Below are 22,305 nucleotides of genomic sequence, written 5' to 3'. Positions count from 1 at the left end.
GGGGGGTGGACAAAGAGGTGGAGACCAGGCCCTGCCTTCAGGAAGTTTGTAGATCCTGTAGAAAGATGGGAATCCTAACCAGAAAGCAGTTTAGTAATCTGGAAGGAGCAAAAGATCCATGCCTGGACTACGAGTCCACCCAGGCAGGCTTCCTGGAGGGGGAGATATGAGGGAATGGGAAGACCAGGTCCCAAGGCCTTGAGGTGGCCAGAAATCAGAGGCAGATTGAACTCTTCCCTCTGGGTGGTGGTAGGACCCATAATCATCTCACAGGCCCTCAACTCCCTGGCCCACCCCAGGCTTGGACTGGCCATCAGCAAAGGTAGGAGTCTTGTATGGGGCCTAGGAGGGTGTCACCCATTGGGAAACCTTAGCTAAGCCCGGCTTCAATTCAGTGCCTGGATCCCAGGTTTCCTGAGGCCTTCTCACCTGTGGGGGAGGCAAGGAGACCCCAGAGGCTCTTTGAGCTTCATGTTCCCTGCCCAGGTTTCTGCAAGAATCAGGGCAGCATTACATGCAGCTGCCGGTGGAGGTGCTGAGGTTGGGCGAGGCCTCAGGCCCGATGGGTCAGGGAGGCCTTCTCCATCTACAAGATTTGGATCCCAGACATCCCTCTATGAACATCTCCACTGGAGCAGGAGAGAATGCACCACTGCTGCAGCAGCCCGGCTCTGCTTCAGGCCAGCGATGACCCCACGGCTTGGCCTGCCACTGCGGGGCCCTGGCCTAAAGTGGCCTTCTGCATGCACCGGGCCCTCAGCTCCAGAGGCAGGCTGCCCTCTGGGGGCTGGCCAGCCAGAACAGATGTCACCTAGTCCAGAACCCCAGCTGCCCTGGTGGCAGGTGAGAGTTTCCTGGGTGTCAGCTCAGGTTCTGGCATCCCTGACTCCCCAGTCAGAAGACCCAGGGTCTCTGGTACGCCTGACTGTCCCCTCCCTCACCAGGCAGAGCAGCAGAACTTCCCAAAGTGGCCTCATTCAGTCCTGGAGAGCATGCTTTTTGAGAATAGAGATGGGGAGTCCCGATTCAAAGGGGAAGACAGAAAATAGTGCAAAGGCCATACAGAGCAGGAACACAGCTGGCTGGTCCTGGTTTCTTTTGTCCAGTGGGTGAGTGTCCCTTGAGGCCCTTCAGTCCACTATTCAAATCTCATACATTCTTACTGGGTTTTGAGGGAGGCCTGGAGTGATCTGGAGACAGAAGCCTGTATGTGCCCGCCCTCAAGCCCATTCAGCTCCCACCACGACCGTGAGGGACTCACTCTGAACCAGGAACCTGGCAGCTTTGGGCCTAGGTGAGGGGTCTTGTTCCTCTCTGAGCTGTAGGAGGGCCCCCTGATATGGCTGTGTTCAGGCATGTGTCTGGTGGGCCTCACAACCAGGATAGGTGGGAACTAGCAGAGCAAGTGGCAGCCCATTTGAGGCGGAGAAACAGGGTCATCCCCAAGGGTGCTTGATCCATTTAAAGCCAACAGTATACCTTAGTGCACAAGAGTACATGGAATCCAAAGCTAGGTACGTCTCTGGGCTGAGGTGCTACCTGGCTTGAAGACATTAAATTACAGAAATTAAAGCTGCCTAGGACACAATGTGGGCGGTGTCCTGGAACATGTGTGCTGAGCTCTAGTGGGGGCGGGTGTGTCTGGCTTTGGAGCCTAGGAGAGGCTTCTCAGAAGAGATGTTATTTGAGATGAATCTCTCATTCATTCATTCATTCCCTGACTGAGGCATTCATTCATCCACCAAATATTTGTTAGGTGCAGACTCTCTCAGACCCCGCTTTGGGATGGCAGTTCCAGGCTTTGAAGAGGGCATTCTGAAAGAAGGGACCAGAAGAAGCTGGCTGAGGAGAGGAAAGGTTTTGGCTGCCAGCAGGACAAAGAACCGAGGTTGAAACCAGAAGTTTACAGCCCGGGGCGGCTGGCTCTCCTGCGGCACCTGTCTCCCAGGAGTGCATTGATCTGGGGCCGAAGTGAAGCCTGAGGGTGGGGAGCTGAGTTGGGCTGGGAGAGGGAGGGTGGGTGGGTAGGAGACAGTGGCAGGAATCAGGGGACAGCGTCAACAGAGTGAGGTGAATATTCGATTCGGGAGGCAGTGGGGGACCACTGGAGCAGCTTGCGCAGAAGCAAGGCAGGATCTGAGCTGTGCTTTAGTCAGGATGATCTGGCAGCTTGTGCCAGAAGGACGGCAAGGACAGCCAGGGACCCAGGGCCCAGCTTGCCTGGGTCTCCTACTCTTCCTACATGGCATTTTGCTTCCTCAGGCTGCAAGCTCCCGGACTCGGGGCCGGGCCCTGGCCCTCGCCCTCTGTCCAGGAGTTTGTCACGGGACTAGATACACAAAAGGCTGAGCTCAGGGAGAAGCAGACCTCTGCTCTCCAGGTGCCAGCATGCCCCGGCCACCCCAGCCGGAGGCCACGTGAGGAGTGCTTTGCAGGCTGCCTTTGTGAACGCATGTGAGGGAGGGGTGGAACTGCTTGGGGAAGGGGGCCGAGAGGTGGCTGAGCCATCCTAGGCAGCTCTAATTTCTGTTATTTAATGCCATCATCTCTCTGGCATTCTCAGTCTTTAAGTGTCAGATGTCTGCTTCTAGCAAGAAAAGAAAATGGCTTTAGGGGAGGGGAAAATCGCTTCCCTCCTGGGGGATGGTGGTGTCAGCAATCACAGCCTTAACAACCGGGCCAGTAGCCGGTGGGGGTCTGACACCGGAGGGGCCCTGCAGAGAAGAGTGGAGCCGCTGCTTTCAGCTCAGCGGATCTGCCAAGAAGGCCGGCACCTTTCTGGGGTTTTGACTTGGAGATTCAAAGACACAGATGAAAGGGCAGCGGGAAGACCAAGACAGAGTTCTCAGTGACAGTGGGGCCACAGGTTGTCCTTCTGGCCTGCGGCCAACTCTCTGGGAAAGTGGATGTGGCCTCGAACCACAGGGGCCTTGGAAACCACTCTCTCTCCCCTCTCTGTACATGGGGACACGACGCCCAGGAGGGAAGGACTTACCCCAGCCCTCTTCAGTTCCCAACTAAAGAGGAGGAGGAAGGGAACTGAAAGGGATGGGATTGGGTTGAGAAGCAAAGGCAGTGAGCAGAAAGGATGGAGAGGAGAGGAGAGGAGCCAAGTTCAGCCTATTTAATTCAAGGCCAGGAATAGACTTCTAGGCTCCAGGTGCAAATAAATGCACAGGCTCAAGGACACCTCTTCCAGGGAGCTTTCTCTGCACTGATTTTTTCCCCTTCCAAACCATCCTGTCCTGTCTGTCAGCTATTTCAACTATCAAATCTGGTTGAGAATGTTATTCTAAGCTCACAAACTGTGCTTCAACTTGTGTCATTTTTTAAAACCAGAGCTCTCAGGGGTCATGGGATGAAGGATGGGGGGTAAGGGTGGAGCAAGGGGCAGAGGGCAGGGGCATTAGGAATGCAATGATCCAGAATGAGTCGGGAACAGGAGACAGAATTCATTGTGAGTTTCAGGGACTGACTTTGAATCTGAATCATTTTGCTGCTTAGTCACGGCCCACAGCTTACATAGCTGTAAACAGCCAAGCCGGTGCTGGTCACAGCCTTTCCTAAATCCTGGAGACTCCACTGGGGCCATCAATTCTCCTGAGCTAACTTTATATGGACAATGAACACCTACCCATCTCCAGTCCCCAACTTTCCATCTGTGTGTGTGTGTGTGTGTGTGTGTGTGTTGGGTAGAGGAAGGTGGTAAAGGCTATATCCCCCATGACTATTTCTGGCAGCACACTCACAGACGCCAGCATAAGGTCACACGCTCAGCCCCAGACCCACAAATGGGGGTACTGGGTCATGCAGGCAGGAGCTGCAGAGGGAAGCTTACCGTGCACGGGAGAGAGCCAGCTCCAGTTTCTCCACCAGCCACACTGAGTGCTTAGCGGCTTCCTTTTGGGCAGAGCTCTACCAGATCAATCCTGTCTGTGATGCTACTTCCTTTACCTCTCAGCAGGGTTGAGACTTACCTGGCTACCCGCCCCCCCTGCCCCCCCACATCCTCCCAGGCCCTCCTTCCCGGGGTGAGGAGTTTACCTGACCACAGTGTGGGTGGCCTGTCCAGTGCTGGGCAAAGTGGCTCCCTGAGTCTGAGGGAAGCAGCAAGGGCCTGGCCAAGTCTGCCTGCTTGGCCAGCTGGGGAGACTCCCACTCAACTCTTTTAAGACCATATGAGACCCCCTGGGAAATTGGGGTACAGGGGGAAGCCACAGAAGCCTTGGGCCCGGAACAGCAGGGCCTTAGGGGCCACATTCCTCCTGGCACCTCACTTACCTCTCTTAGATATCCTGAAGGTTTAAGGGCAACCTCCCACAAGCAGAGCTATTTCAGAGGGAATCTTTGGGCTGGAAATTCCAGTGATGAAACTTCTGGAAACATGAACTTAAAAATTCCTCGTTTGTAGCTCTGGGAGCCAGCCTGGAGGCTCCTTCACCTTGGCCCCGGAGCTCCCTCCCACACAGAAGAGGAGCAAAGAGGGAGGAAGAGGGGGGTGTGGTGGGCTCCTCCCCCATTCCCTCTGGCGCTTACCTCTTCCAAACAATCGCACTTTTGTTTCACGGGAACGAATCTGTTCCCCAGGAGTCTCTTAAATGACGCTTTCAAGGGTCTTTTATATTCTTTCCATTTAAAATACTTATTTTTAACCCTGGAGGGGGAAAAGGGAAGAAAAAGCTTATAAAGCAATCACGGAAGGCTGAGCACCAAGCTGTAAGCCTGTGGATTCCGATTGTCGCTTTGGCACCAACAGGCTGGGGCTTTCATTACGGAGAAGCGGAGGGAAACGTAGCCGTCAGAGGCTTGCTTAGCACCCCTCTACCCTGTCCCTAAACCTCTCTCTCTCTGAATCTTTCTCCCTTTGTTCCCTCCCTCTCCTGCTCCCGCTCCCAACCCTCCTCCGACTAGGTCCCTAGTCTGGCCGGAGCTCCAGGGCTGCACCCGCCCAGCCCCAGGCATCCCTCTGCCTTGGGGCCAACCCACTCCAGGTCTTCCCTCCCCTCCCTCTTTGCTCTGCTTTTAAATTCATTACGTCTTTTATTGTTTCCTATTGCAGACACTATTTCTATTGCCCTGGAGGCTGGGCTGGTGCAATCAGAAAAAGGCACACCAGGTGGATTTTGTTAACTTTACTGCCCGGTTGGCCTGGGGGTTGGGGGTGGGGAGCTGGGCACCTCTTTGCTTAGGCGCCTTCACCTCCAACTCTTGTGTCGCCGCCCCTCGGCAGCCCCCTCCCGGGCCATGGTGGAGGGGAGTGCCCCTGGCTCATTTCGCTCGTGGGGTAAAAGAGGCAGTGGAAGGAGGTGCTGGAATTGCTACCAACAGAGTGGCGAGAGGTTCGAAAGGTGAGAACAGGTCAGACCAAGACGGCCAGCCCCCTCCGAGGCCCCGGCCCAGGCCCCCTGCTCTGAGACCCCCAGTGTCAGCCCTCCTCCTCCGCTTCTGTGTTCCATCAAATGCAAAGGATACGAACAGGTCAGCTCCTCCCTGCCAATGAGGCAGTTTTATGGGCTTTAGAAAAACACTCCAATTGTTCCCTCAATTACTGAGCGGATTGAATATATTAATCTCTGTCTTAACTGACTGAAAATGTCGGCTGCCGCCCCTCCCCCAGCCACCAGTGCCCCTCCACCAGCACATGCCAGGGAGTGACTCCCAGCCCCTCCCCCCTCCCTCCAGCCCAGAGCAGGTCAGCTGGGGTCCAGGCAGCATGCTTTTGCTGCGCCTAACACACACACACGCACACGCACACACACGCACGCACTCATGGCGGTTGACAGCTGCTTTACATTTCTCTATCAATTTTCATTGATTTTCTCCTTTGCTGCTATTTGGAAGAACCTCTTCCTTCAGTAAACTCCATCATGGGGGGCAACGGGGGGCAGGAAAGGGACTGCAGGTGGCTCCCCCTTTGGCTTCTGTGACAACTGCCTCCAGCTTAAACACACTCTGCCCCAGGCAGCTGAGCCCTGTTAAAAGCTACCTGAGGTTTCCCTTTGAAGCTATATTTTCTTTTATTTCAGGGGAACAAAGGCCCTGTCGAGGTGTTCCAGAGAGGCTGTCACCAGCCCAAGGAAGGGCGTGGCCCTGTCAGTGTGGCAGAGAGCTGAGGCTGGCAGGAGAGGCAGGGCTGGCTGGTGCCGGCCCCCAGGAGGGCAGGTGGGGGATGTGGCCAGCCCCTTCAGGAAGAGAAAGGCCACCATCCCTAAAAGTACCACAGTTACCCTGCAGGCCTCCTGCTGTCACCTCTTTCTCCTCAATGGCACCGAAAGGCTTTCTGCCCTCAGGGGCCTCCTAAGGAGGCATCAGAGGTTCCCGGGCCTAGTGGGTAAGACCTGAAAATACATAAATTGTTTGGCGGGGAGTCCCATATTTTTGATGCCTGTCCAAGCCTGTCCTTTCACCCCTACTCTGCCTGATTTCCAAGTCATCTACATACGCCTTAGGAGTCCTTTCAGGGTCAGTGTAGGTGCCTGGAGCTCAGCAGGTAGAGGATACTTGAGCTTTAGGGTTCAACCACCTTATACCAAGAGGCAGGTGCACTGGGGTCAGGTTGGTCTGGGTACACCATTTTCTGGCACTTATTTAGGAGCCATACAACCTCCTGTAGGTTAGGCGACCTCCTTCAGCCTCCATTTCCCCACCTGTACCACAGAGCTACGTCTGCGTCCCCTATTGCCAGGAGGATAGAATGAGCCAGCTCAGGACAGCCCTGCCCTGCAGGAAATGTTTGATAATGCTCACCGTTCTAGGGAGGAGTCGGGGCGTCCACACTGGACAAAGCAGGTGAGTCTGGGCCTCAGTTTCTGCATCTGGAAAACGGTGTCATTCCTTCTTGCTTCATGGGCCGCCCAGGGGAGGTCTGAGAACTCGTGAGCGCCACTGTCTCTGGGGCTCAGGGCCAAGTTGCAGGTGGGAGAGCCTGGCCCAGTCTGGATGCTAGTCTGGGAAGAGGCCCTGTTGGCAGATTTTTGTGACTGAGCGTACCAGGTGGCACTGCTGCCCCTCCCTGGCTGCCTTCCCCATCCCACTCACACTTCCTGGAGGCCCTGTGTGTATGAATGTGTGAAGTCTGGGTGGTAAGGGAGATGCGGAGAAAGAGGGTGCCTTTCTGCGTCATTCCAGCCAGCCCAGGCTTGGCACCAATGAGCAACCCATGGGCTCCAGGGGAAGGACTGTGATGGCCTTCTCATGGCCACGAATTACCTTCTCGGTGAAAGAAAGAGGAAGAACGGGGCAGGAGGGTCCAGCTTTCATGGCCCTTTAGGTCATCTTCCTCTTCTTCTTCCTCTGGAAGGTGGGTGGGCCCCAACAGACACTCCAGAACACAGCCACAACACACAGGGACACACACATGTGGGTATATAAATACCTACTTTTATCGGAGAAACGCTGGTTCTTCTCGCTGACGCAGTGAAAAATTACAGATCAGCAAGCCCTATTAGCATACACACAAAGTTTATGAGTGCTAAGTTCTAACGGGAGAGCAAACACAGGGTGGAAAGAGCAGGAGTAACAAAAGCAGGGTGGCCCGAAGCTGGGTGGCCAGGGGCCCTCTGGCCAGAAGAGGCCCAGTGACCAAGTCCTCCCCCTCCTTCACACCTCCCTTCCTCCCCCCCAACCCGCCCCCAACCTTGTGGTGAAAAGAGCCCAGAGATGAGAGAGTCCTTTGTTCTGAGGACTTACATAGTTGGAGGGGCGGGGGTGAAGATGTTACATATTGACTGACGGGGAAAAGTGGTGCCAGCTTTCCCAGGGAGATGTGACTACGTGGGCATGTGTGGGGGTCTGTTAGCTGGGATCCTTATCTTACTCTAGACTCCATTTGTTCATTTTGCATACATGATGGGAGGGAGGCAGTTAACCAAAGTTGTTTCATGGGCTTTTTCTCTGGGCACTATAGGCCCTCCCCTTTCTCCTCCTTCCAGACCTTGGGATGAATACAGTCTCAAGGTTTTCCTTTTCCAGCTGGTGGAGAGGATACACACAGACTTTTGAGGGCTTCCCCCTGCACTATCTTGCTGTTCGGAATGCCTGGCAGCCTTACCCAACCAGACTCAGGATGACTGGGTCCATGAGATGGACATGTCTGCCTTTGCTCTTAGCCTCCTGTATTAAGTTCTTTGTTAGACTGCAATGGTGAGGGCCCTGCCTTTACTTCCCCTCTGGCTGCTCAATCCTAGCTGCTACCTAAGTGTAAAAAAAAGGTTGCCTGGCAACCAGAACTCCAGCTGCTGGCCAGCGAAAGCAGCGCAGTGTCAGACCTCTTCCTCTGCTACCTCCTGCAGCGCTACCACATCCCGGGTGTGCAGAGACCCCCCCACCCCATCACAAAAATAAATTCACACTGACTCACTGATGGACATATGGGTGTGCACGCACACACACACACACACAAGCCCACACCACCCCAGAACACCCCCTGGCCTTCTGGCCTCCTGGCTTCATCCCTGTACAAATCCCCCCAACTCTGCCTCCCATATTTGCCCAGACTGCTCTGAGCCAGGCTGGTGGAGGAGGAACAAGTTATTGGAGCGTCATGTGGGTCCTGAGAGCGGGTCAGGGAAGCCTGGAAGGTGTCCATTTTCTGAGGCAGAAAATAAGCCCCTAGCCTCTGCCAGAAGATAAAGAGGTTCCAGTGACGTGGCATGTGTGATGTATGAGGTGAAATTAAAACTCCCTGCTAAACCAATTCTTTAATCATTGATCTTTAATAAAATTCCAAGAGCAGATAGAGGCAGGCAGCAGGGAAGGGAGCCTGACAGCACCCAGTCAGCCCAGCCCAGCCCAGCCCAGCCCTAATGAGGGGTTGACCTGTCAGGAGTCAGCTGTCACACCCACGCCTGGGCCTGGACTAGTTTCACAGAGTACCTGGGCTCAGGAGCAGCTGATAAGTGGGGGATACCCCTCCCCCACCTAGATCAGATAGCCTGCCCCGGGGTCCCACAGGTGGTGGTCATCCATCCATCCACCCACTTCCTCAGCACTAAACCAGGCAGCTATATCCCCCCGGGCCTTGGGGAGATGCCAGGCTGGGTAGGGAGAGGAAGTTGGAAGACAGTAACTTTCCAAGCTGATTGCGAGGGCTGGGGAGACAAAATGAGCAAGAGTGGTCATCAAGGACTCCATTGGCGGTAGAAAAACCAGTTCAAAAGACCTTGGTTTAGAACCTCATTTCACAGTTGTGTTAGAAGCGTGTGACTTGGAGCAAGTCACCGACCTCCCTGGGCCCCAAGTTCCTCCTCTGTGCAATGGGCAGGGCAGTGTCTCCTGACGGGGAAGTGGAGAGGCTCAGCGGGGCAAAAGGCTGGGAAGTTGCTCAGTTCATTAAAACCCATGAGGACATCTGACCCCTGCCTGAAAGAACAGGCAGGGTCCCAGGAAAGACTGAGGAGAGAGGTGTTCATGTGGAGAGGACGGTGTGACAGTGGCATGCAAGCAAGAATGGGAGGTGTTTGAGGGAACAGCAGGTGGGGAGAAAGGATGAGGTGTGGAGAGTGTGTTTGCAGGTGAGGAGCTGCAGGAGATGCCAAGGGAATGGAGGGGAGGTGCCAGCTCCCAGCTCTGAGCACTCTGCCTCCCATATTTGCCCAGACTGCTCTGAGCCAGGCTGGTGGAGGAGAAACGAGTTATTGGAGCGTCATGTGGGTCCTGAGAGCAGGTCAGGGAAGCCTGGAAGGTGTCCATTTTCCGAGGCAGGAAATAACCCCCTGGCGGAGGTGAACAGCTTCCCCTTGAGTCAATAGCAAAGCCAGGCTGGAATGGAGGTCTCTGCCATATAGGTTGTTTTTTCCGATGAGGTATCAACACAGAGGTGAGGATGACTTTCAGCACTCTTTCCCAGGGAGACTCATATTTTAATGGGCTTTCTGGGCAATGTGACAGGATCATGGGTAGGCAGTTTTGGGGGACAGATTTCTTCCTGGTGGCCTCATATCACACTGAGTCCAGCTAAGACAGATCACTCAGCATTAAGCTGACCCTAACAAATAGTGCTCATTGACCTGTCTGGTTTGGGGATGGGGTTGGAGCTGTCAGGGACTCGGAGTCAGTGCCCCGGCCAACCTCCTGGCCCACTGGAGTAGGCTGATGACAATGAGAGAGAAAATGTTGCCTAAGTAGCCCTAGAATTAAGCCTTTGCCCAGCCTGAGGAGTAAGAGAGAGTTACAGCCAAGAAGGTACAGTGAATAAATATGGGCTTCAGCTTGAACTCAGATCCCTGCTCTGCCTCATACCAGGTGCTCCTGAGCAAGACACTTCCCTTCTCTGACATTCTGTTTTCTCCTCAATAAAATGAGGATAATGATGCCTATTTTGCAGTGTCATTGTGAGGGATAAATAATATGCTAGCCTGACTGTAGTCCAGGAGCCCTTCCTGGAGGAGAGGGGATTCCAAAGACTCCCAGAATGCAGCCACGCTGGAAGGCACCACGAATTCAGCTGGGGAGGTGACACACAGGGAGTGGGACACACCTCCGAACTCGTACCATTCCTGCAGGGTGGGTATTGATTCTTCCATACAGGTGTTTGTTAAGCCCAGACTCTGCCAGCCCTGGCCTCTCAGAGCTCTCAGGAAGACAGACAGCACAGCGATAGCCCTGTGGTCATTAGACGTCGGAGCCGTGGCCATTCAGGCCTGCCCCACGCTCTGCCCCCTTCTGGCTGTGCCTCTTCTTTTCATCTATATAATGGCGATGATGACAGCACCCCCATGACAGAATCATAGAATTGGGTGTGTAGTAAATTTGAAGATCATACCAACACTCACAAAACATTAGCTATGATTATCATGCCCGGTGGACAGCAGCTTGCCACGTAGACAAGGTTTGGGAGCCTGCATTCCAGGCAGAGGTAACAGCTTAGGCAAAGGCCCAGAGGCTCGTGAGAGGTAAGGGTGGTGAGTATGGGGACAGGTGAGGGGTCAGGCTGTTAAAGAATAGGGCCAAAGGAGTCAGGGGTGAACAATATACTATTACTGAAAAGACCCCCCTTTCTCTCTGGGGGGTCCCCCCACCTACTAGGTTTGTCTTGCCCGCCACCAGGGAGAGATGTCTCTCAATGCCAGAGAGTGGTAAAAGGAAAGGAATGACTGATTTAAAAGCTACACAGACTTAAGAGTAGTGACTTAATGCCTTTATTGAAATACTAAAGTCCTTTAGAATACCCGCAGATGCACACAGCCCTTCCTTCCCCCTCTGCCCTAGTCTGGGGTGCTGTATCTCAGGAAAAGAAGAAGTCCATAATTCGGGTTCCCCACACCATCAGCTGTGTCGCCGCCATGATCTCCAGTTAATCCAAAACCACGTGGCGCCTTCTCATGGCCCACCAGCAAGAGTCCTTTCACCCCTTTTCTTCAAAGCAAAGTCTCTCCTGCTTCCTAAGCCACATGGCAAAAGGGAGCACCCCAAAGCCGAGTGGTCCTGACTCTTGCCAAAGCTGCAGGGTCTCCACTTTGCCAAAGCCACATGGTTCTCTTTTGCACGGCTGCTGCATCTGGGTTTAAATCCCAGCACCAGTCTTTCTCTGCAGCCCCGGCTCTGACTCCTTCCACAATCAGTTACACCTGCTAGCATTCTTGTATCCTTCCAGCTTTACTGGGCTGCCATAGTGAGTCCGGGCAGGTGTGGCCCCATGGCGTGGAGCCAATCATCTCCAAGCTCTCACACAGGTGCTGTAAACAGGGGGCCTTGCCTCCCAGTTGCATCTTGGGTGGAAGTCACTTCTATCTCCCTGGCTCAAAGCTTGGCCACAGCTATTTAACATAACCATGAAACTAGTTAAAAGTTATAGGTATGTTAAATAACCATGCCAGAGGTTAGCTGCAATGCTGTTGCTATACAAACAGCTCTCAATGGCCCTGCTCCGTGTGTCCCATCCCCCAGCTCAGACTGGCGGGGGTGAGGACATATGTATTTTTTTCTAATATTTCCTGGACACCTTGAGTTACAAATCCCCATTTGGGCACCCCCTCTTGGCTGCACCCTGTGACAAGGCCATGGGGGTATATCTGGGAGAGACAGACAGGCCTGAGCCTGCCCCAATCCTCACCCCAGCAGGAAGCCTAGCCCTTGAACCACAGTTGGGAGGTGGGGGTGCCCAGCCTAGCTGCAGTCTTCAGGGTGGGCACGGAGGGAGAGGTGGATATCATTTTAATCTTCCTCTTAAATCATAATTGCTTTTTGTCAGCGGGTGTTCTGGGAGATGCCTCCCCACGAGATTGCTTTCCAGGCTCCTCTCCTCCAGGAGACAGGCAGGCCCAGGCCAGCTCAGTGCTGCATTAATACGCTGCAAATGTGATTTCATGGCCTCAGATGAGATTAGGGCCAGAGGCTCTGCTTTCCGGTAGAGATGAGGGCAGCAGTGTGGGGCGGGCAAGGGGCCCAGCCAAGCAAGGAATCTGAGGGAGGCGATCAAGGATCCAGGCCTGGGGGCACAGTTTCCTGTAACTGGAGCCCCCAGGACCTGCTGGCTCCTCCCAGCTCCAGAGCCGAGCCCGAGGCCCTGTCTGGGGGATGGGGTGCACTGGGCTGTCTCCCTGACCCCCAAACTCCCAACTCTCAAACTTCCTGAGATACCTCAGGAAAGAGAGGGCTGAGGTCATAAAGCAGCCTATGGCATGGGTCCAAAGTTTGGCTCCTCTGCTCCTGCTTCTGCCTCTTTCTTCCCATCTGTAAAACGGGGACTACAGTAGTACCTACCTCTGTGTGATTGTGAGGACTGAGTTAACACATGTCAAATGCATGCAATAGTACCTGGCACATAACAAGTGTTTGTTCATTGTTACCTTCTATCATGAGGTGCCCTAGACGTGGGGAGAGGGCCCCCAATGGCTTGGACTCTGGAGAAGGGAAGGCTATTCAGGAAGCAGGTATCACTGTCCCAGGCTGACGTAGGGTGTCTGCGGATGAGCAAGGAGCAAGGCATCTGATGCGAGAGCCACACCTCACTCACTCAGGGAGCACCCACCTGGCACTGGGCCAGGCGGCAGCCCTGCCTGAAAGAGACAGACACACTTTTCCCTCCCAGGAAAGTCAAAGAGAGGCCCCTGGGTGGGGTGCAGGCAGGAGGGATGGTTTCAGGGAAGATTTGCCAGTTGCCCCATTTATGTCTTGAGGAAGCATCATGGATTATTAGGGCCAACAGAGGGAGGACAGTCCAGACTGATGGAACAGCATACGTAAAGGCCAGAGGCCAGAGAGACCAGAGCCGTCCAGGGGACTGCAGGTGTGGAGTGTGGCTGAAGGGTGGGTATGAGGCAGGAATCAGCTGCAAAAAGGCTGGAGGGACCGGGTGAGCAGACCATGAGGCCTGCAGGGGTCTCCTGGGAGCAGTGGGGCCCTGCTGAAGTGTTTGCTGAAGCACAGGAGTGACTGGGTTAGATTCATGGGTTGAAAGCACAGAGGTAAGGGAACTGGTGAGCCTACTGTCCTCCCAGGCCCTTCTGCCCTGAGCGGAGCCCCCCCTCCACCTTGGCAGGGTGCTGCTTCTACCTCCACCACCACCCCACGGAGGCATGGGCGGGGGGCTTTCCCTGCTTACCCCTTTATTCAGACCCCTGTTAATGTTATTGATTTTGCAAAAGAAAAACGCCCGAAAGCCATGTTGCGTCTTTAGCAGTGATTCATGACATGACTATGGGACATGGGCTGCCTGCCTCAAACGAGAGCTCTGGTTACCAAATGCTGAGAGGACTCCTTCAACCTGGTGATCAATGACTGTGCCCGCTGAGCAGCTAAGTGGGTGTGCTGTCAGCCGACAGGGAAAACAGTGTGTCCATAGTCACCCCAAGCCTCCTGCTGCAAGGCTGGGTCTTGGGGCTCCAGACTGGCACAAACTGGCACAAAGGTGAGAAGCTCATTTCGGTGCTGCCTGCCACATGCCAGGTACCTGTTTTCTCACCTGATCCTCATGTCCCCAGCAGGAAGGATTATTCTTGCTGCTCTGCAGATGAGGAATTGAGGCCCAGGGGGTCAAGGGACGTGCCCAGATGCTCTCTGAGAGGCATGGCGGAGCCAGGATTAAAGCTGGACCTGGCAGATTACAAGGAGTCACGCCTTTTTGCTTCCTGGAGTGGTGGTACTGTGCCAGACTGGTCATTCCCAGGGACCCACGAGACCCAGGTTTCAGGGACAGGATCAGGACTAACAAGTCCCAAAGGCAAAATGTAGAGGCACATGCATATAGCCCAGAAGCCACCTCTGCACAGTAAGGGACCACAGAAAGGTCAGAGGGGCAGCCACCCAGTACCCCTAGGACCTCACCTTGGCCCACTCAGCCTGCAGGCAGCCTGAATCCAAGGGACTTGAGGGAACTGGAAGCAAGCTGCCATTAGTGATCCCAGTCATAGTCCCAGGGTGCTTTGACCCCAATAAACAGCTTGCCACCCATTTTTAAATTGATTTTAGAGAGAGAAGAAGGAAGAGAAAGAGAGAGAGATATCAGTTTTTTGTTTCACTGGCTGATTCTTACATGTGCCCTGACCAGGGATGAAATCTGATGCCTTGGTGCAGGACAAAGCTCCAAATGGCTGAGGCCCCGGCCAGGGTGCAACTGGCCACCCATTTGTGTAGAACAGGATGGCCTCCTCTATACACCCTGGCTCTGCCCTGGCTTACAGGGGCCTTGCCCCGGCAGTGCCAGGTGCACCTCCACGGTGTACTTCCCTCCCCATGAACGCTTGTGTCCGTGCACCACACTGCCACAGAGCCTCCCTCATTCAAAAGGCCAGGGGTTTTCATCTGCGCATTTGACCTTTTCCATGTTGCCCCAGTTCCAGAGGTGAAGAAGGAGAGGTGTGATTCCTTCCCCTGGAATTAAAGAGAAAAGCAATATGCTTTGGTGGTTGTGATCACAGTCTTTGGAGCCAGCAGACCTAGACTCAAATCCCAACTCTGTCGTTTCGGAGGTTTCCTTTCATTGCTCAGAACATCTATGTCTTCATCTTAAAGGAGAAACAACAATAACTTCTGGGGAGCAGGAATGTGAGGATTCAATGAGACTTCAGTTAATCTCTGAGTGAGTGCCTGGCACATAGTTAGTGCTTGCTACACGCCGGTGGGGTGTGGAGGTGCTGGTGGCTGTGATGGTGGCGGCCTGCCAGGAGAGCTCAGGCCCCATGGGGAAGGCTCATACAGCAGGTGTGTCTGTCAGGGGCCAGGTAGGAAGAAGGCAGTATCCAAATTTGACCTGGCTGGTGTGGCTCAGTGGACTGAGCGCAAGCCTGTGCACCAAGGGTCTCTGATTCAATTCCCAGTCAGGGCACATGCCTGGGTTGCAGGCCAGGCCCTGCTGGGGGGCGTGCGAGAGGTAGCTTCACATTAATGCTTCTCTCCCTCTTTCTCCCTCCCTTCCCCTCTGTCTAAAAATAAATAAATAAATAAAATCTTAAAAAAAAAAAAACAAACTTGGTCATTTGAAGGGAGTTTAATAGAGGGACTTTTTCTTTGCAAAGCTGAGGGTGAGGTCTAGGGAAACAAGAGGGAGAGTGCCACCATATGGGGGGCGGTGCTAACGGGAGGAACCTTCACCGCCCCAGGGCTGAACAGGCACAAGGAGGAATGACAACCAGAAGCCCAGGAGCAGCTGCATGGAGAGCTCTGCTGGTCAGGCAGGGGAGCCTCTGGTAGAGGGGCCAGCCAACTCTGAGACCAGCTAGGAGGGAGCCCCCCAGATCCCTGCTGGCTTTTCTGTATACCCCACCCAACCAGGACCCACTGAGTTTGGCTGCTGGGACCCAGAGACAGCTAGAGCAGAGGGAGAATGACCTGAGGGCAAAATGGGAGACGCCCAGCACCGTGGGGGAGAGGAGATGAGACAGCTGTACCCTGCAGTTACACTCACTGTTCACGGATATGAACACTCAGGTGAAGCAGACAGTCAGTCCTAGGCTGCTGTTTGGTGTGAGAGGGACTCAGGACAGGAAGGAGGGCAGGTGGGAGGGGCAAAACCACAGAGACGGGGGCTTAAAGTGCCCCCCACACTCCCCAGGCAGAGCTCTGGCAGCAATGCCTTTAGCTCAGACTCAGCCCAGCCTCAAGGGGTAGGGCATGAACTGGGTGGCCCACTGGAAGCATAATTGAAGCGCAAGGCAGAGCCAGCTCCCCAGATCTCTCTAGAAACTTCCAGGTGGAGCCTTCTAGCTGATGCGAGGTCAGAGCAGCTCTGAAGTTCCTGGCCAGGCAGGCTGTGTACTCATTGCTGTCATCAGAGTTGGGGACCTTCCTTGGAGCCTGCCATCCTCTGACCAACACAGGAGCACCTGCTGTAAAAACCCCTGGGGCTGAGGGGAAATGGCATCGGGAGCACAGAGACACCCTCCCTAAGACAGGGGTCCCTATCCCCCAGGCTGTGGACCAGTCCAGTCCATGACTTATTAGGAACAAGGCCATACAACAGGAGGTAGGTGAGTGGCCAGCATGCTCCGAACCTATAAATTATACCTATTTTTTGGTCAGATTGGCAAAACTTCTATTTTTTGATGTGCTGCAGAATTTTAGTAATTAGTTTAATGTGTATGCCGTGACATGGAAAGGTTGAAAATCACTAGTCTGACACTGTGCCTGTTGTTTGCTTTTTTGGCCCATTTCTGCTGCGAGAACCTGCCAAGTCCAAGGTTGCTTAGCAGGAAAAATCAAGCATTTTCAGAGCACTACCTGAACATCAGTGCCAAGTGCTTTACCTGCCTTTGCTCATTCAGTCCTCAGAGCAGCGCTAATTTCCCCACAGTATAAGGGAACCGAAGCTCAGAGAGGATGTTCTGAGCCGAGATCACACATCTGTGAGCTGCCATTTGCTACAAAATTACGCTACGTTTCCTACCTTGTTCATCCCTTCCCTTTCCCAGAAGCCCAACTCAGCTGCCCAAAAGAAATGGAGAGAAAGTGATGGGGAAGTATGTGGAAGTATGTGGGGGAGGGGCTGGAGAGCAGAGAGTTACCATCGACATGGGGAGTGGGACAGGACTAAGGGGGAAGGAAGGCTAGGTTTGTGGGCTGTGGAAACACACTTCCCCGGGACTTGCTGCAGGGATAGTTAGGCCAAAGTGTAGCCAAGCAAACACGGGGCTTGGCCGCATGGCGCCTTGTGACCCAACAATGAGTGTTGAAGGAAACAGGTTTTTATCAGCAGGGTTCCAACCTCAGGTGGGGCTGCTGAGAGCACTCCTGCTAGAACCCTCCTCTCACACGAGACCCAGCATTCCCCTTGCTCCCCAAAAGGCTGTAAGCCAAAACCATGCCCGGAAGTTCCCCTTATCCTTACCTGTCCTTAAGCCAACTGTGCCAACAGATCTCCACATCCTCTGAAATGTGCACTGGTTTCAGAGTCGCCATCCTCTCCCAGAAGCTCTCTCCTTCAGGATCTGGGGTGTGCTGTCCTCAGCCTCCGTGTGATGGTTCAGGAAAGCATGTGCTGCGTTACACTGGATCATGGTAGAGGCCAGGCAAGCACATGTCCAAAGAGAGGGGCTTCTCCATGTGTCCTTCAAAGAAGCAGGAATCTGCAGGTCAGCATTCCCCGTCATGGCTCAGCTCCAAGCATCTCTCAAAAATCCAGGTGGCTAGGAGGGTCCCCACACAGCTCCATCAGCTCTCTCCTTACACACCAGACCTCATGGTGGACTGGACCCCATCCTACACCTTTTCATTTAAAAAAAATTATTTACTTTTAGGGAAAGGTAAAGGAAGGAGACAGAGAGGAAGAGAAACATCAATGTGCAAGAAACAGTTACCTCTCACACGCCCCCAATTGGGGACCTGGCCTGCAACCCAGGCATGTGCCCTGACTGGGAATCGAACCACGATCCTGTGGTTTGCAGGCCTGCGCTCAATCCACTGAGCTATGCCAGCCAGTCAGTCTGCCCTTATTTTAAATGCTTGGCCCAGAACTTCCTATGTGACCTCATATCTGGCCCCTCCTATGATACGCCACTTTTGCAGCTCTCCCATATCTTTTCTCTTCTTTTACCCGCCATCTTTAGTCAGGGCCAGGGTTCCTCATGACACATGGACATCCTCAGTGGGCATCTGCCTCCCCTGGCTATGTCACAAGTCACTATATACTCTTAAAGTCACATATACCTTCCACTCTGGGTAGCAGCCCTCTCCATTCGAGAAAGGCAAAGCCATTAACTTACCACTGTCATGCAAAGTATCTTAACCGCCACTTCCCCGTTCCCCAACAAAAGGTTTGGGGATTTTCTCCTATTTTCAGGGCCCCCCTGTTACAGAGCAGAGGTCCAAGGAGGGCAATATTTGGCCCACCCAGGGACGCCAAAACTGTTACAGAACGATACACCGGGGCCCAGACTCCAGAGGATGGTATACTAATACCGTCCGGACCACCTACTGGGCTCAATCTTCCGTCGCCAATTAGAAAGACATTTCTCCATGCCAGAGATTTGTGGAAAGGAAAGGAAAGGTTTATTTAAAGCTATACAGACTTAAAGTAGTGACCTACCATCTTCATTAGCATATCAAAGTCCTTTAGGATAGCCACCTATGCACACAGCGCTCCCTTCTCCCCCTGCCCTAATTCAGGGTACTATAACTCAGGAAAAGAACACATGTCTGTTTTCCAGGCCACTGGCACCGTCAGCTGTGTTGCTGTCCAGGCAGGATCTCTAATTACTCCAAAGCCATGTGGCACCTTCTCATGGTCTACTGGCAAAGAGTTCTTTCACCCTTCTTCCAGGAAAAGTCTCTCCTGCTTCCCAGGCCACACTGCCAAAGGGAACACCCCAAAGCCCTGTGGTCCTCTTCTACCAGAGCTTCAGGGGTCTGCACTCTGCCAAAAGTGCATGGCTTTCTTCTTCAACCGGCTGCAGGGGTCCCCACTCTGGCACAGCCGCATGGTTCCCTCTTTACCTGGCCAAGAGGGGGTCCTCACTCTGCCCAAAACTGCATGGCTCTCTCTCTCTCAATGGCTCTCATGTCTGGGTTTAAATCTCCGCGCCAATCCTCCTCTGTACCCCTATTTCTGACTCCTTCCACAGTCAGTTACACCTACCAGTATTTCTGTATTTTCCAAGTTGACTGGGCTGCCATCATGAGTCTAGGCAGGTATGGCCCCATGTCCTGGAGCCAATCTCCTCCAAGCTCCCACACAGGCGCTGTAACTTGGGGGACCTGCTCCCCAGCTACATCTCGGGGGGAAGTGACTCCATCCCCCTGGCTCCAAGCCTGGCCACAGCCATCCAACATATCCAGGTGACCCACCAAAGGCCATGGATCGGCTGCAAGGCCATGGCTGCACAAAACAGCCCTGCATGTTCCCACTCCATGTGTCCCTCCCCCCAACTCACACCTGGGGGAGAAGGGGTGAGGACACCCCATATGTTTCTCCAATAATTCCTATATGCCTTGAGCTCTGGACACCACCCCAAATCTATCCCTGGGGCCCCCCTCTTGGCTGTACCTTGTATCACCCCCACCAACATCCTCTGCACCCTATTACAAAAATGGCTGCCTTTCCAGAAGCCAGGGAAAAAGCAGGACCCTCCTTCCCAAGAGCCAGCCTCAGATCCAGGCAGCTGGCCACCCTCCCCTAGCTGAGGGCTGTCTAAGGGCCGTGTCTAATTCCTGGGCCCACCAAGTGAAGCAGCTACAAGTACTTTCTCCTGAGGGAGAGGGTTGGGGGAGGAGGTTGTGAATCAATCCTTACCTGCTTCCCCTCAAAACTGGAATCTCCCTGAGTCATCAAAGCTTGGGGCTGGTCCCTGGGCAGGGGAGTGTCCATTTCCCCTAGACATTTGGGAGCAGACTCATTTCCCTTGGTTGGGGGAGGCAGAGCTCCCCTCCTGGGAGAGGAGAATGGGAAAGGTAAGGTAGTTGGGAGGCAGGGAGACTAGCTGGGGTTTACAGTGTTCTTGAGCAGGAGAGCCACACTCAGCCCCCAAGCCACCAGCCGTCTCACTGGTGAGGAGGAAACAGTTCTCGGGGAAGGTTCCTGGAGCGCAGGAGAGAGTGTCCGAGGTAGGGATCCGTGGTCCACAGAGCTGGGCAACCAGCAAGTGAGGTGGTAGGAAGGCCATCCTTCGAGCGACTGCTGACTGTGCAGGGTTTGCTGGCTGAGCGCTCTGGAGTCAGACAGCCTGGAACCAGCCCCCTGCATTATCTACTTCCCTGGGCAGGAAGGCCAACGGGCTGGGGACAGCCATGGCAGAAAGCTCAGACACTCGTAGGGCAGCTGAGTGAGAGCCTGGAGCCAGGGGAGGCCCTAGAACAAGGGTGTCAAGCTCATTTTCACCAGGGGCCATATCAACCTCACAGTTGCCTTCAAAGGGCCAAAATAATTGTAGGACTGTAGAAATGTAATTACTCCTTAACTGTTAAGGAACTGAAATCACGTACATTCAGCCCTTCGAAGGCAACCAAGAGGCTAATGCGAACCCCCAGTGAAAGTCTGACGCCCCTGCCCAAGAAGGCTGCTTAGGTGCCAGGAGGAGTGGCAGGGGGTGGGGGTGGGGAGGGGCCGCAGTGACGCAGGCCAGACAGCTAGGGCACAGAACTTAAGGAAGTGAGGTGGCAGGAGCACTGGCATAGCCCTGAGAGTCAGTACCTGCTTCAAGTTTGCCCCCCGACTCGCCCTGCTGGTCTCCCCAACCCTGCTGTCCTGGCCCCAACCTGCAGGAACTGGGAAGGCACTGGTCCCCGGACTCCCAGCCTGCTGCTGCAGCCTTCCCAAAGGACAGGAAGGGGGCGCTCTAGGGAGTCTGAGGAAGGGTCCACTGAGGCCCTGTCTGTACAGGAAGGATTGTGACAGTGCGTCCCCAGAGCCAGGGGAAGGCACCCTTCCTTCCCTGGAAGGGAAGAAAATGGAATGGGCCTCCCAGCTTCCACCCCCAAATGTCTAGATAACTTTGGCAGGTCCTTATGTTCTGACAAAGGTGAGGCCTCAGCCTTTCTGTCTAAACTGGGCAGAACCACTTCCCCCTGCCTCTCCCTCGGCAGCAGTGGTAGCAAGAGAAGCTGGAGGCTTCCTGCCTCCTGCTGCCAGGTGGGCCCGCTCCTGCTTCTCAAACCAAAGAAGATGGGAAGAACCCTGAATGTCGGGTCTAAAACGGCCTCCACATTCAGGCAGAAGAATGAAGCAGGCCACAGGGATCTTCTAGACACCTTTCAACCCCACCCAGTACCCTCGCCTCTGCTACTCCAAGATCCCTGCTCATCTTCGGAGGTCCACCTCAGACTCCGCCCACGGAGCAGGCCCCAGTGCAGGCCGACAGCCAGTCTGTCCTCCTCCTGCCCTCTTACCACATGTGAAAGCACTTGGAACCAGACCTGGCATGTAGGAAGTGCCAGAGATAGAAAGGGTTATCCCTGTAATAACCGTTGTTTCTTGTGGAACTCGTATTTAGATTAAGCATAAGCCTCGATGCACACCCTAGAAGTACCGTTGATCCATACACGGTCCTCTTTAGTTAGTTGTAATTTCTTTTCAATAATATAATGAACACCCATTAACTGACCACCCAATCTAAGAGGCATTACAGTAAGAGACCTATTTATCCCCAATTGTCTCGCTCACCTTCCCACACATACTCCAAGCAGAAACCATTATCTTGAACTTTGTGGTTTTTTACTATTTTTTACTATTAAGCAAATGAAAGGCTATGATTCCTTAAGAATGGCTGCAGATTCCTTTAAAAAAAATAGCTGTTTCACTAGCCAAGTAGCAACTTCTTTGGGGGCAGTGTCTCCTCCTCTCCTGCAGTGTTACCAGCAGGCGGCTGGGCACATGGAGTGTTGGTGAATCTTGATTAATGGATCGACTGGAGCCCAGGCCAGGACAGATGAAGACTGAATGCAAAGTGCAGGCCGGACGCAGCTCCAGGAATAGGGAGCAGGGCTCTTCCTTTCCCCACCACACCTGGGCAGGTGGTTGTGTGACTTCTGCCTCGCCCTATGACATCACACCCTGTTGCCCAGGTGACCCAGCTGGGTGGAAAAGCTCACTGCTTTTCCAGGTCTGAGCAGAGAGGGCCACCCCTGGCTTTACCATCCCAGGGGTGCCAGGAGGGAGTGCCAGCTGTTGACCCCTGGCTGGCCATGACCCAGATTCCCCACAGCATCTCCAATCACAGTATGTCTGTCTGAGAAAGCTCCACACCCCTGCCCCCAACCACCCAGCCCCAACCCCTGCCTCACTCTCCCTTTCCTTCCCCCTGGCCAGGTCTCAGAGTCGGAGTACGGCACCCCTGAGACCACACTGACACCCCACTCTGCTCATTGTCCCCAAAGTCTGGAACCCAGGCCAGCTGTCTGGGCAGAACTGATGCCTTATCCCCCGCCCCTCCAACAGGT

General features: G+C 54.1%; 2 protein-coding genes across 4 annotated transcripts in view; one reads left to right on the top strand and one right to left on the bottom strand.

The window, feature by feature from the left end:
- Positions 1 to 4,437, bottom strand: part of STRA6 (signaling receptor and transporter of retinol STRA6) — a 40,219-nt gene extending 35,782 nt beyond the window's left edge. For all 3 annotated transcript variants that reach the window (XM_037047060.1, XM_037047062.1, XM_037047064.1), the window contains exon 1: positions 4,282 to 4,437. The gene's annotated coding sequence lies outside the window, so the exon portion shown is untranslated. The remainder of the gene's footprint in view (positions 1 to 4,281) is intronic.
- The window catches only part of CCDC33 (coiled-coil domain containing 33), a 122,829-nt gene that overhangs the window by 1,772 nt on the left and 98,752 nt on the right, over positions 1 to 22,305 (top strand). The window lies entirely within an intron of this gene.

The sequence above is a fragment of the Sturnira hondurensis genome, unplaced genomic scaffold (assembly GCF_014824575.4).
Source record: "Sturnira hondurensis isolate 20B ecotype Veracruz unplaced genomic scaffold, ASM1482457v3 Scaffold0005329, whole genome shotgun sequence".
In the NCBI taxonomy this organism is placed as follows: domain Eukaryota; kingdom Metazoa; phylum Chordata; class Mammalia; order Chiroptera; family Phyllostomidae; genus Sturnira; species Sturnira hondurensis.
Note: the sequence above shows the minus strand (reverse complement) of the source record. Positions and strands in the feature narration are given on the sequence as shown.